Raw genomic sequence first — 14,053 nt, forward strand, 5'->3', positions numbered from 1 at the left:
GTTTTGTTTTGTTTTGAAACAGAATCTCACATGGTGGCCCAGGCTAGAGTGCAGCAGCATGATGATTCATTGTAGCCTCGACCATCTGGACTCAAGTGATCCTCCCACTCCCACCTCAGCTTCCCAGGTAGCTGGGACTACAGGTGCGTGCCACCGCACCTAGCTAATTTTTAACTTTTTTGTACAGACAGGGGCTAACTATGTTGCCCAGGCTGGTCTCAAACTCCTGGGCCCAAGTGATCTTCCTGCCTTGGCCTCTCAAAGTGCTGGGATTACGGGCATGAGCCACCTTAACTGGCCTGCTTAATATTTTTAGGTATTTTGAAAATAAACCTCCACTCCTAGTTGGTTAGCTTATTTATTTATTTATTTATTTATTTATTTTTAAGACAGATTCTGTTGCCCAGGCCTGGGTGCAGTGGCACAATCACAGCTCACTGTAGCGTCGACCTCCTGGGCTCAAGCAATCCTCCCACTTCAGCCTCCCAAGCAGCTAGGACTGCAGGTGTGCACCGTGATGCTCAGCTAATTTTATTTATTTTTTTGTAGAGATGAGGTCTCACTGTGTTGCCCAGACTGGTCTTGAACTCCTGAGCTCAAGTGATCTGCCTGCCTTGGCCACCCAAATTGCTGGAATTACAGGCATGAGCTACCATGTCCGCCCCCCTAGTTGGTTACCTTAATAAAATTTGCTTAGAGAAAAAAATTGTAGCCAGCAGTCTCTCAAAAATATATCTTTCTCTCTGTATTTATAGGCTCATTAGTTACAGGAAAACACAGGTCACTGGAGGTAATGGGGTGATTATTGTAAGGACACAACAGCAGCTGCCTGGCTGAGTCTGGTGGCTCTGTTCTCTTTCCTCCTCCCTCTCAGGGTCTGGCATCACTCTCACCCACATTGTTTCTCTTCTTCTTTTCCCGTATCTTCTCTACTCGAGGTCCACTGGTTGATTCTCTTTGTACTTTCCATCTTCAGATTCCAGAGTAGCATTAGCTGAGTCTTAACCATCACTTGGGTTGGGGAGAGGTTTTAAAAGCTAGGCTCCCTGCCCTGGGGGAAGCAGTCTTTTTGGGTGAGGTGATTGCTGTGGGCAGGGCAGTTTCTTTTAGAAGGAAGTGTTGGAAGTACCATCCTGTGGTCCACAGAGACTTTGTGCAGTGTCACACCCTGGCCTACCATGTTAATGACATTTTGCTGATTCGACATGATGAGAAAGAAGTAGCAAGTACTTAGATGTCACAGTGATTGACCTGTCTGGTATACTCAAGAGTAGAAAATGAATTTTACTCTAAGCTCAAATTGCTGTTGGGATTAGCCACAGTTACAACAAAAATAAATCATTCTGTGGGCAGAGGCCATGGCTGATTTGTGGCAGTCTCTAGAAGGGTGAGTGTTTGAATTGAAGTCATTGGCATGTACAGCTAATTACTAAATAAGCAGATTTCTAGATCTCTTCAAATAAAGGAGCATCTATCTTGGTATCTACACTTAAAGTTCCTGTCCCCTTGTACCACATTCTTTCCCCAACTGTTAGGACATTTTTTCAAAGGAGCAACTCTGTGAGATTGGCACTTGAGGGTGCTTCTTGCCTGTTTTTTGTTTTTGTCTTTTTTTTGTTTTTGAGATGGAGTCTTGCTCTGTCACCCAGGCTGGAGTGCAGTGGCATGATCTTGGCTCACCACAACCTCCCCTTCCTGGGTTCAAGTGATCCTCCTCCCTCAGCCTCCCAAGTAGCTGGGATTACAAGAGTGCACCACTACACCTGGCTGATTTTTGTATTTTTAGTAGAGATGGGGCTTCACCATGTTGACCAGGCTGGTCTCAAACTCCTGACCTCAAGTGATCTGCCCACCTCAGCCTCCCAAAGTGCTGGGATTACAGGCACAAGCCACCACACTCAGCCTCGTGCCTGTTTCTGTAGGAATCAGCAGGAGGCCCCACAACCAGGTGACACCTGACATCACTGTGGAAGTGGTATTTGAGTTGTGGATCTTTCTGATTACTTAGTATGCAGCTGTTTTAATGTTTATTGTTATTATTTATTAAGCTAGCTAGTCTTTTTGAATCCCCCTTTTTTTCCCTTCTTTTGATCTAATTTGGAAATGTAGTAAGAAATTCCTACCAAACTTCCCATTAGAAGAACATTTTTCTAGAGTGCTTGATTAAATTATTAGGTGAAAATAATTACAGTTTTTTTCTCTTAATGTCACTGAGAGTTTGGTAGAGGAAATGAGTGCAGTAATTGTCAAACTTTTTCTTTTCTTTCTTTCTTTTTTTTTTTTTCGAGACCAGGTCTCTCTCACCCCAACTGGAGTACAGTGGCACAATCTCGGCTCACCGCAACCTCTGCCTCCCAGGCTCAGGTGATTCTCCTGCCTCAGCCTCCTGAGTAGCTGGGATAATAGGCGTGCACCACTATTGTCTGGCTAATTTTTGTATTTTTAATGGAGATGGGGTTTCACCATGTTGGCCAGGCTGGTCTCGAATGCCTGACCTCAAATGATCCACCTGCCTCGGCCTCCCAAAGTGCTGGGATTACAGATGTGAGCCAACATGCCCAGGCTAACTTAAAAAAAAAATCTACCTTGTTATTAGTTCATATTTGGGATGATGAATACTTTCTATTTTCATTTTAAGGAAAATATTTTGAACATGAATTCAGTTAGCATTGAATGTCATTGCATCAGACTATTCAATAATTAAAAATACATAGACACTATAAGTCTTTGGACTAGAGCATAAATCTGGAGTACATTATTTTCTACTTTTTGTAGTAGTTAATTATTTTTTGCTTTTAGGGCCCCAAACTGATGGCTTACATGTTAATGTACTAAATGACCTATGACTTAGATTTGTATTATCCTTCATTTTAGAAAGCCATTGACTTGAAATCTCCAAAGATAAACTTTTAGGCCATTTTTAACTTGAAAGTAAAGAACAGATTTACTTTTGTAAAGGTAACAGAATGTAGATTTTTAAAATATATTATGAATACCAAGTTATGGATTATATTCTATTTAAATTATTTATGTAAAGATAAATATATGTCTGTTTTGCACTAAAAAATATCTTATGCATTCAACCATTTTTATACAATGATAGTTCAGTTTTATGTTGAAAGAATTTTTTTTTTTTTTTTTGAGACAGGGTCTCACTCTGATGCCAGGCTTGAGTCCAGTGGCGAGATAATGGCTCACTGCAGCCTCAACCTCCTGGGCTCAAGTGATGCTCCCACCTCAGCCTCCCAAGTAGCTGGGACTACAGGCACATGCCATGACACCCAGCTAATTTTTGCATTTTTTTATAGAGATGGAGTTTTGCCATGTTGCCCAGGGTGGTCTCAAACTCCTGGGCTCAAGCAAATCCACCCGCCTCAGCCTCCCAAAGTGCTAGGATTACAGGCATGAGCCACCACTCCCTGTCAGGAAACATTTTTATTTTATGCATTTTAAATTTGATTTTTAGCTTAAGTTTGATAGATAAACTAACCACCTCACTATCCCTCGCAAGACCAAGACCTCTTCTTTAGTTTCAGAATACCTTGAATTTTGGTGCACATTTTTGCTATTTTCAGAAAATACATTGAAGTAGCCTTATATCAAAGGTAGCCTTATATGGAGAGCCTTATGCAAAGATATTAGAGTATTTAATTTCTAGTATTTTTTCTAGAATTGAGAATCTCGGGTATTTCTGAGCATATAAGAACTTTGAGAAGAGTTCTCTAGTTATGGGTAAAATATATTAAGTACATTGAGAATGTCTTTACATTTTCTGACATTTGTACTTACATTGAGTAAAGTTATACCTCACTTTCTTGGTTGATACTGTCATATGATAAAATTCATCAGTGGATAAATTGCTGTGTATGTGTGTGATAAAGATACTTGCCTTAAAATAGAACACTTCTGTCTTGCAAGCAGTTTACGGTCAAATTGCCTTTTTAGTTACTGCTCTTTCCGTGCACCTAGTGAATTTAAGTCTGATAAAGTCCCTGGATGTAAGAAAGAAGATGAAATGTCTTTTCATTGTTAATTATCTGCACCTGGATTAAAAAGTATTTTCAACATGTGAAGACTTTATGGAAAAAAATAATACGTGTGTGTTGTTTGACTTTTACTGCTAAAGACAGCAAGTGATTGAACAGATAAAACATGTATTGGTTTTAACCATTATTTTTATTGACCCTATCCTCAATAAGAGTATTCAATTTTGTGTGTGGTCAGTTTTACTATTTTCACTGTATATACATAACTACTGTTAACTGTCATCCTTAATGGCCATTGTATATGTCATGGAAGGATCAGACATACTGTATCAACCAATGGGGAATATAATGTGGATAGAAAAGATTGTATTGTCATTCAGGATTTAAGGTAATAATTATATTGTTTGGTAGGTGTTTTAGGAATGATGGTTTAAATGGACATAGCTTTTGTTTTCTAATAAAAATATTTCAAATCAGCTCAATGTATGTGACATTTTCTATTTTAATATGGGATTATTAAAGTGTGCAGTCATTTGGGCCATAACTTTCCTCATTCAGCTATGTTATTTAGTATTTGTCAGATCTTTAATAGTATCTTTAAATGGGCATCAAATATTTGATTAATTTATGGTTGGAGCTTTTTAGCATCTTCAGTTCTTAAGGAAATAATATTTTATAAAAATTAACTTTGTTATAAGTATGTTGTACGCACATCTGAAAAAAAGTCTGTACAGCTTGAACATTTGAATAGTTAATAAATTTTGACTTTGAGAACCACCTACAGCTGATACTAAATACATGCTACTTATCTGGTGCTTCAGCTTCAGTAATTTGCGTACAGTAGTTTATTCTTAGTGGACTTACTTCCCTTTTGTTCTGAACCAAAACTTCACTTTGCAATAAACTACTGGTGAATGAAGCACAAAGGTGTCTCCTGGCTGTGACAATGTCTCTGTTGGTCAGGTAGCCTTGAATCAGTCATTTGATCTTCTTTGACCTGCTTTCATATTCTATTTTTCTTCCTTTTAATTACTCTTCTTCTCCGTGGTAAGAATATCATTAATCAACACGAGGCAAGTTTCCAGGTCATGATGATGGGTACCTATAGGCACGTAGTACATGTTGAGTTGAATCAAAAATCTTGGAAATTATACCTTCCAAATGCTGCTGTTTGTTTATAGTATGTTCTCAGTTACAAAGATGCCTGCCAGCCCCTTTCAGTTCTCCTAGTAAAAAGACCACGTGACCCTCCTCCCACTCCCCATCATCCCTCTATTTCTCTTCTGCCCACACTCTACACCCCCCATCCCCGCTTCCTGGAGGAAATAATTCCTGATTTGATTTTTTTTTTTTTTGAGACGGAGTCTTGCTCCGTCGCCCAGGCTGGAGTGCAGTGGCGGGACCTTAGCTCACTGCAGCCTCTGCCTCTCGGGTTCAAGCGATTCTCGTGCCTCAGTCTCTCCAATAGCTGGGACTACAGGCGCACCACCACGCCTCGCTAATTTTTTTTTTTTTTTTTTTTCAGTAGAGTCGGGTTTTTGCCATGCTGGCCGGGCTGGCTGATTTGATATTCTTGCGTTGACAGTGGCCCAGCGGTGGAGCAGCTGCCCCCAGACCCCTTGACCGGGTGGTGCTTCCGCCCTGCCGGAAGCACCTTGTGTGGCCGTGCCAATAGCATGGCGGCTGCATCCCCAGGAAGCAGGCCCGCAGCGCCAGGAGGGGATTTCCTGAGGACAGAGGCCCCTCTTGTCCTGATTGTCACAGCAGGCCCTGTGGATGGACTTAACTGTGAAAATCACCCTTTCAGGGGTGGATGCAAGGACTTCTGAGGGCGGAGAAGTAGATACCTTTCTGGATAGCTGTGGAGCCGGGGCCCTGCATTTCCCTCTGGCGTCTCTGCTGACTGAGATGTGAAGCAGTCGGCCCATGTCCCGAGAAGAGGTTTCCTTTGATTTATTGCTATTAAAGTTGTTGCTTTGAGAGCTGGGCATAAACCATAAAAACAGTGGGGAGTCACAAGAAATTTGTGATAATTGCATTTAAGACAGGAACCCATTCGTCAGGTAACACTTATGTGCTGTTAATCAGAGCAATGGTTTCTAAGCCACAGGGTTTGCTTCTCATCTGAGTTCTTCTTTATATTTTATTTTTGGAACTAATCAGGTTTTTGTTTTCTTTTGGGGAAAAATAATAGCAAATGTCAGACTGAACATTATGTGGTTGGATTATTTTCACAAATTTAAAAGAATTAAAAGCCAGTGTGCATGGTTGAACTTTTGGATACCTGAGAAGATAATTAATGTTTTGGGTTTTTTTTTTTTTTTAAAGGGACGGAGGGGGAATTTTCATAGTCTTTCCCCAACCCCCATCTTTCATTGATGTCTTAAGCTGACAAGGTGATGGATATATCAGTCAGAAGTCCCATCATCTCTGTCCCTTGTAAATCTGTGGCAAGGTTGTCAGAGCACCTCATTTTTTTGTGTTCAGGCTGTGAATACAGTGAGGTTCTGACGAATGTTTGGCCAAAAATGAGTTTTGGCACTCAGCTACAAAAGCAATGTAACCTTTTCAAGGCCAAGGAATTTTTTGGTGTGTGGGTGGTCCTTCTGTCTGCTGAAAATGTTGAAATAAGCCATTTTACTTTGCAGGAAGTAGAATCCTGAAGGATTTGTGGAAAGTAGAATCCTGGATTTGTGAAGCTCGAGATGGGGGTCTTGAGCCTAAGGCTCTGGGGAAAGAGGATATTGAAGTTGACTTTACTTGGGCAGTAAGTTATTTTACAGGAGCTAGCTTGGAGAGATTGGACATATCTTCAAAATGAATTGATTTTTAAAAATGTATCAAAATAGTATAATCCACATACTAGACAATATGGAAAACAGGGGGAGGAAAAAATAAGCACATACTTCCCTGTCATCGTAATAAGTTACTGTCATCATCTGCTTTTTTTTTTTCCTTTCACCTCATTTCCGACTGTGCGAGGCTCTAGCCACATATGTGGAAGGTACACTCCCCATTCATAAAGAGCTCTTGGGGGAAGGTGACCAGTAATAAAACATTGAAGACGTTTACAGGTAGGGTAAAGATTATGAAATAGATGCTGTGAGATCGCAGAAGACAGTTCAGGAGTCAAGGAAGGCTTCCTAGAGGAGCGATTCTTAAATTCAGTTCAGGGAGACAGACCCTTGATGATCTGTGACACTTACAGGGTTCAGCATGTACCAAAGCAAGAGAAAGTGGCATGTTTTGGCAGTTGCACTTGGTTGGGTAAGTGCAGAGAGAAGAGAGTGTGTGAGGAGTGCTGTTGGGTGGGCAGAGGTCAGATTAGGAAAAATCTCATGTGGCAGCCAAGAAGGTGGGCTTCACCCTGCAGGCAGAGAGCCATTGAAGGACCTAAGTCAGGAAAAACAGGGTTTGTGCTTAAGGAGGATTACACTGTCAACTGTGTCAAGGGTGGAGAGAGACTGGGGACAGTGGGACCCATTAGGAAGTTACTGTGGTAATCATTCAAGTAAGAGGAAGCGATGGGAGTGGTTTCAGTAGCAATAACGAGAGAGAGATAGAAAGAGAGCAGCTTTTGATGGGAAAGAGTTCCATTGTAGATTTAATGATTTGAGGAGCCTGGGAAGTATCCAAATGGAAATATCAAGCCGACTGTTGGCTCTGTGCACTGGGGAGAGGTTCTGTCTAGAGTGGTCCAAATGGTCAGGATTTTGGAATCCTTGGCTTATAGATGGAAATGGAAGCTAGTTTGGAAAAAGATGTGAAAAATCCCTCTGTAAGAGTGTTGAGGGAGTGGAGGAAATAACCTAGGCTTGGTCCCTGGAGACCACCAAACTGGATAAGAGGAGGAAAGGGGGTTGAGGGGCTCAACAAGGAGGTGGGGTGTTAAATGCCTCCTCACAGTCAGATGTTCACTGGTTTCAGCAACTAGGCACTTATGGGAGCTTTGGAGAAAGCCATTCTGGTGGCTTAGGGTGCAGATGCAGGTTACAGGCTTCTTCATAACTATGGCTATAAATATGGTGGAAATATAAACATCATCCATATTAAACTCTGAGCTCTTCCCTCCTACTGTAGAGTCTTCATAGCCATTACTTTTAATTGTCTGCCTTTAGGTATACCAGAAGTTATCTATTTCTTTAGATAACAGAGTCTAAAGAAATGGACCAAAGAGTCCTATCATTTTTATGGCTTTTGAAATACATTACCACACTGATTTTAAGTTGGGATGTACTGATTAGGAGTATTGTCAGTGCCTTAGTTCATTCTTTCTTGCTATAACAGAATACCACAGACAGGGTAATCTGTGAACAATAGAAGCTTATTTGCCTCACCGCTCTGGAGGCTGGGAAGTCCAAGATTGAAGGCCCTCTAGTGAGGGCCTTCTAGCTGTATCATAACATGGCAAAAGGCAGGGGCAAGAGAGAGAGAGGGAAGAGAAGCCAAGCTCATCCTTTTATTAGAAAACCACTCTCAAGATAACAGCGTTAATCCATGCATGAGGGCAGATCCCTCATGTCCTAATCACCCCTTAAAGGTCCCACCTCTCAACACTGTTACACTGAGGATTAACTTTCCAACACATGAACTTTGGGGGACAAGTTCAAACTGTAGCAATCGGTAATGTTTGATACTGTCGGTTTTACCACACCCTCATAAACATTGGCTTTTACCTCATTAAATTATTTTCTAGTTTTACCACACCCTCGTAAACTCTGGCTTTTACCTCATTAAATTATTTTCTTAATGCAACAGATTAACAATGGCTTCTCACTGTGTCTCTTGTAATAACATCTTGGTTACCAATGACTATATGTTACAATCACTTTTAGTTACTAACCAACCAGATTAAAAAACACATATTGGATTGGTAGTTTAAAGAGGAAACAGAAAACAAACTTGTTAAAGCATTTGATCATTGTGTGGGGCTGACTGCTCTTGTGCTGTGGTCCTGGATAAAATGCTTCATCTCTCTGGGTCTGTTTCTTGACTAAGATAATTTGTTGATGTTTTCTCTGGGTTTTTTTCCCCAATTCTAAGATTCTGAGATATTTTTCTCTGTTCTCCATTTGCAACTCCTAGTGGCTAGGAGGGTATGGGGCCCACAGCTGGCCCCAAATAAACACTGAGAAATTGACTGAAACCTTCGGTATGATCAGAAAAACATATTAGCCCTTAGAGTAGGAAGATATTACCAACAGAACAATAAGAACTCTTGTTCGTTAAGAAAAAATAAATAAATTGTAGATAATCAAAGAGAAGAAAATAAAAGTAATCTGTCGTGCTATTCCCACGATCCTACTCAGCTGTTTGACTCACTCCTGCTTATCCTTTAGGTCTTAGTTTAAATGTTCCTTTCTTGGGGCCTTGTTGACTGAACCCTATAATAGATTAGGTTCATCTTCTCTCATCCTATTGATCTTTCTTTATTATTGTTACTTCTGAATTATAAATGCTTTACCAGAACAGCAGCCTTATATGTGTGATTAATTACTGTATCCCCAACACTTAGCACAGAGGCCAGCACATAATTGTTGCTCAGTAAATGTCGAATGAACACATAAATTCAAGTAATCATTTTTAACATTTTGGGATATTTCCTTTTATGCTTTTTCTCTGTGAATATGTCTGTATATCAAGATAAAACATCTCAAAAATGAGATCAGTTTATACTACTGTTTCATGATTTGTGTTCTACTCTCATTGAGTCATTTTTGTGTGGTAGCGTATCGTTTTATGGTGATTCATTCTTACTCATAAAGCTGCCCTTTTTGTTTCTAACAACATACAGTTGAGCAATGGGTGGTCTGGGCTAAGGATACAATCTGGAACTTAGATTGAAAAAATTGGTCAATTCAATTTTTTTAAATGGTCAATATGTCTAAACTGATAGGTTGTTGGAGAGGTCAGAATGATTTGTCACTGTGAGTACTGGCCCTGTTAGTTTCTTTTTTCTTTTCTTTCTTTCTTTGAGACAGAGTTTTGTTCTTGTTAACCAGGCTGGAGTTCAATGGCATGATCTTGGCTCACTGCAACCTCCGCCTCCTGGGTTCAAGCGATTCTCCCTGCCTCAGCCTCCTGAGTAGCTGGGATTACAGGCATGTGCCACCACGCCCGGCTAATTTTGTATTTTTAGTAGAGATAGGGTTTCATCATGTTGGTCAGGCTGGTCTCAAACTCCTGACTTCAGGTGATCCACCCACCTCGGCCTCCCAAAGTGCTGGGATTACAGGCACGAGCCATCTCACCCGGCCCCCTGTTGGAATCTGAATCAAGTGCCAAGGAGGTTGAGGAAGGGCAATGATGACTAGCCTTTCTAGTGCACTTGCACTCACATGATAGTGCATAGTCTTTGCATTAATTCTGTAAGGTAGTTATTATTAACCCCCTCTTACAGATGAAGAAACTGTCTCAGGGTAGTTAAGTAACTTGTCCAAAAGCATACTAGCTCTTTGTAGCACAGCTGCAATTCAAACATAGATGTTCTAACACTGAGTCCTCTTTTATTTTTATTTTTTATTTTTTGAGACGGAGTTTCGCTCTTTTCACTCTTGTCACCCAGACTGGAGTTCAATGGTGTGATCTCAGCTTATTGCAACCTCTGCCTCCCGTGTTCAAGCGATTCTCCTGGCTCAGCCTCCTGAGTAGTTGGGATTATAGGTGCCCGCCACCATGCCCGGCTAATTTTTGTATTTTTAGTAGAGATGGGGTTTTCACCATGTTGGCCAGGCTGGCCTCGAGCTCCTGACCTCAGGTGATCCGCCTGCCTCAGCCTCCCAAAGTGCTGGGCTTACAGGCATGAGCCACCGTGCCCAGCCGAGTCCTCATTTTACGTAGATTACGCAGATAGTAGTGTGGAAATCTCTGGTTACAGACTGACCTGCAGTCTCTGCTCTCTTGCTAGTAGTGCTGGCCTTGAAATCAGTTCTGCGATTTAACCCTGATGCACATGACCTGTTGTCTCCTCATTGCTGCTGTTTGTTAGTCTTGGATAGTTATTTTATTCTGTTGAAGTTATGTCTACAGACCCAGAACATGAAATAAGTAGATGATCTTACTTTTAATCAGAAGGCTGAAAGTTCAAGCTGTATTGAGTAGCTGAGTGCTAAGGTTGGGCTTTCCAGCTCTGGTTTAGCAAACCTTTGATTCAGTTTCCACCTCCTTAAGTCCAGCCTTTTGCAAGGATATTAAGAAATACCATCTGAGGGCTGGGCGTGATGGCTCACGCCTGTAATCCCAGCACTTGGGGAGGCCGAGGCGGGGTGGTCACCTGGGGTCAGGAGTTCGAGACCAGCATGACCAACACGGCGAAACCCCATCTCTTTAACTAAAAATACAAAAAATTAGCCAGGCATGGTGGCAGGTGCCTGTAATCCCAGCTACTTGGGAGGCTGAGGCAGGAGAATCACTTGAACCCAGGAGGCAGAGGTTGCAGTGAGCTGAGATCGCACCACTGCACTCCAGCCTGGGTGCCACAGAGTGAGACTCTATCTCAAAAAAAAAAAAAAAAAAAAAAAAAAAGAAATACCATCTGAGCTTTATTTTGACCACTTGGGAAATAGCAGCACGTGAGAATTTCCACAGGCCTGTCAGCAACATTACACGGTTTGAACAGCTAAAACATACAGTAGCATTTTTCAGTTAAAAACCAAGAGCAGTTACACAAGGGTAGCATTTTACTACTGAAATGAGGCTGAATTTGAGTACATTCTTAATCATATTTAGACTCAGAGAATGCACTGCTGGGATAAGCTTCAGCTTTGTTCAAAAAGGACTGTTATTACTAATAATCATTAATCACTATGAGCCATAAAATCTGATACAGAAGACTAAGGTAATTAAAGGAAGAAGAAAGTGAATATTATGAGCAAGAGTCTCATTTGGTCATATACAGCTTCCTGTGGTGTGATTTTAATTTTTAATAACTACTCTTCATTTATGGTGATTCTGTGGCTGGCTGGCTACCAGTGGAGCCTCCCTAGGTTCTTCCTAATAATTTTAAAAAACACATTTGTGTGCACACTTCAAAATAGTTAAGATGGTAAAATTTATGATACATGTTTTTAACCACAAAAAACCCTAAACCCACACATTTGCAATGATTCATTATCTCTCTTGAGCATCTCTCTTCTGATCACAAAGAAGCATTTATTTTAAAAACTCTTTACTAGTTTTAAAAATTACATAAAAATTGTTGCAACAAATTTAAATAATAAAGAAATACACAAGATGAAGAGTGAAAGTTTTCCTCATTCCAGATTGAACTCAACAGGCACCCACTGGTTGTGGTTTATTTGCAGTATTTTTTCTCTAATAGTATGTTTTTGGCTACTTCTAGATCAAGAAAGCACAGTGACAGTAGCTGAAATGTGGAAACAACCCGAATGTTCATAAACAGATGAATGGATAAACAAAATGTGGTCTATATATGCAATGGAATATTAACCTTAAAATGGAATGAAATTCTTCATGCTACAACATGGGTGAACCTTGAAAACGTAGTAATATGTGAAATAAGACATGTAAAAGGACAAACATTGTAGGATTTCACTTATGAGGAGTTATTGTATAATGGCTATAGAGTTTCTGTTTGGAATAATTAAAGAGTTATGGAAATGGATAGTGGTGATGGTTAAACAACATTGTGAATATACTTAATGCCACTTAATTGTTCACTTAAAAACAGTTAAAATGGTGATTTTGTGTCAGTGTATATATATATATTTTTTTATTTTTATTTTTAATTTTTATTTTTTGAGATGGAGTCTCACTCTGTCACCCAGGCTGGATGGAGTGCAGTGGCACAATCTCAGCTCACTGCAACCTCCACCTCCTGGATTCAAGCAATTCTTCTGCCTCAGCCTCCCAAGTAGCTGGGACTACAGGTGCACGCCACCAAGCCTGGTTAATTTTTGAATTTTTTAGTAGAGAGAGGGTTTCACCATGCTGGCCAGGCTGGTCTCAAACTCCTGACCTCATGATCTGCCTGCCTTGGCCTCCCAAAGTGCTAGGATTACAGGTGTGAGCCACCACGCCTGACTTTGTGTCAGTATATTTTACTACACAAAAAAAGAAAAACAATGAGCATGTAATTTTCTGTACTATTCTGTAAACACAAATGGTGGCTCACACCTGTAGTCCCAGCACTTTAGGAGGCTGAGATGGGCAGATCACTTGAGCCCAGGATTTTGAGACCAGCTTGGGCAACATAGTGAAACCCCTGTCTCTAGAAAAAATACAAAAATTAGCCAGGTGTGTTAGCGCATGCCTGTGGTCCCAGCAACTTGGGAGGCTGAGGCAGGAGGATCACTTGAGCCTGGGAGGTCAAGGCCCCAGTAAGCCATAATTGTGCTACTGCACTCCAGCCCAGGTGACAGAATGAGACCCTGTCTCCAAACCTTCCCCCCACCACACACCTACAAATGATAAATACTATGATAAAAATGCAAATATTTTTTAAATGCAAAAAAAAATTATTTTCTTATTTTTTGAGATGGAGTCTTGCTCTGTCGCCCAGGCTGGAGAGCAGTGGTGCAACCTCAGCTCACTGCAACCTCCACTGCCCAGGTTCAAGCGATTCTCTTGCCTCAGCCTCCCAGGCAGCTGAGAATACAGGCACCCACCACCACACCCGGTTAATTTTTGTATTTTTAGTAGAGATGGGGTTTCACCATGTTGGCCAGGCTGGTCTCCAACTCCTGACCACAAGTGATCCACCCACCTCAGCCTCCCAAAGTGCTGGGATTACAGGCATGAGCCACCGTGCCAGGACGAATTTATGTTTTTATATAATTAATATTTGTGGGGTATGACATGATGTTTTGATTCATGTATACATTGTATAGTGATCAAATCAGAGCAGTTAACATATCTGTCACCTTAAACATCTGTCATTTCTTTTTTCTTTCTTTTTTTTTTTTTTTTGAGACAGGGGACTCACTCTGTCACCCAAGCTGGAGTGCAGTGGTGCAATCTCGGCTCAGTGCAACCTCTGCCTACTGGGTTCAAGCAGTTTTCCCACTTGGCCTCCTGAGTAGCTGGGATTACAGGCATGAGCCAATGCA

Source organism: Pongo abelii, chromosome 12 (genome assembly GCF_028885655.2).
Source record: "Pongo abelii isolate AG06213 chromosome 12, NHGRI_mPonAbe1-v2.0_pri, whole genome shotgun sequence".
NCBI classification, from domain to species: Eukaryota; Metazoa; Chordata; class Mammalia; order Primates; family Hominidae; genus Pongo; species Pongo abelii.